The sequence below is a fragment of the Colias philodice genome, chromosome 8 (assembly GCF_061535455.1).
Source record: "Colias philodice isolate Cphi_HAF_F1 chromosome 8, ilColPhil1 Martin Lab GWU primary, whole genome shotgun sequence".
NCBI classification, from domain to species: domain Eukaryota; kingdom Metazoa; phylum Arthropoda; class Insecta; order Lepidoptera; family Pieridae; genus Colias; species Colias philodice.
In genome coordinates, this window is record NC_143093.1 from 5,184,495 (window position 1) to 5,185,420 (window position 926).

A 926-nucleotide genomic window follows, 5' to 3' on the forward strand; every position below is an offset into this window, starting at 1 on the left:
GGCGTTAGTCCATACACTTAGCTTATGTTATTGTATTCTGAGTTAAGCCTATCTTGTACACACATAATATTATGTATTTTTACTCATTCGTCTGAATTTTCTAAGAACATAAGGATTCTACGGGGATTATCATAAGCTAAATACAATTTATATTGGTACCTACTTCTAGGTATTCTCTTAGCGTGTCGAGAATATTTTATTTTATTCATATCTCAAAAATATTTAAAAGTATGTTTTATATCGATTATACTATTCAAATGCGTTATAGTACATAAGTCGATAACACAATGTGAATTTTTCTTGCTAAGGAACTAATGTTTTCGTAAATTTTAAACGCAAATTGCATACGCAAAGAACATAGGTACCTACTAATGTCAAATTAATCTTTCTTAGGTACTACAAAAAAATATAGAAAGCATTAAACATGTGTATTGGTATCATAAAAAATGCAATTAATTACCTAATATTCTAATTATTTTAATACGCTAAGTTAGGACTTATTTTCATTCAAATGTATCTGAAATTTATTAGCGACTACGCAGCCCGGATAGCTCAGTTGGTAGAGCATTGGACTTTTAATCCAAGGGTCCAGGGTTCAAGTCCCTGTTCGGGCGAAACGTTTTTAAATTAGTCCAGTCTTCATAATTATTATTTTAAAGTAAAAATTGTGAATAATAAATTTTATTACAGTATTGTTTTATACAACTTAGGGCCGATTTTTCAATGCTTGGATGAAACTTATTCGTCGAATAATGTATAAAACTACCATTTTAAAAAGTATTCTAATTGCCCGTATTTGACAGTTTACGTGACATTTTAATATTATCGTGTAACTAATACTTTATTGGACGGATAAGTTTTATCCAAGCATTGAAAAATCGGCCCTAAGTTGTATAAAACAATACTGGAATAAAATTTATTAGTAG

General features: G+C 29.2%; 1 non-coding gene across 1 annotated transcript; it reads left to right on the forward strand.

Annotated features, from left to right (window-relative positions):
- The first annotated feature begins 541 nt into the window (after positions 1-541).
- TRNAK-UUU (transfer RNA lysine (anticodon UUU)) lies at positions 542-614 on the forward strand. The gene has a single exon. It is a non-coding gene; the product is annotated as a tRNA-Lys (tRNA).
- Positions 615-926: the final 312 nt, after the last annotated feature.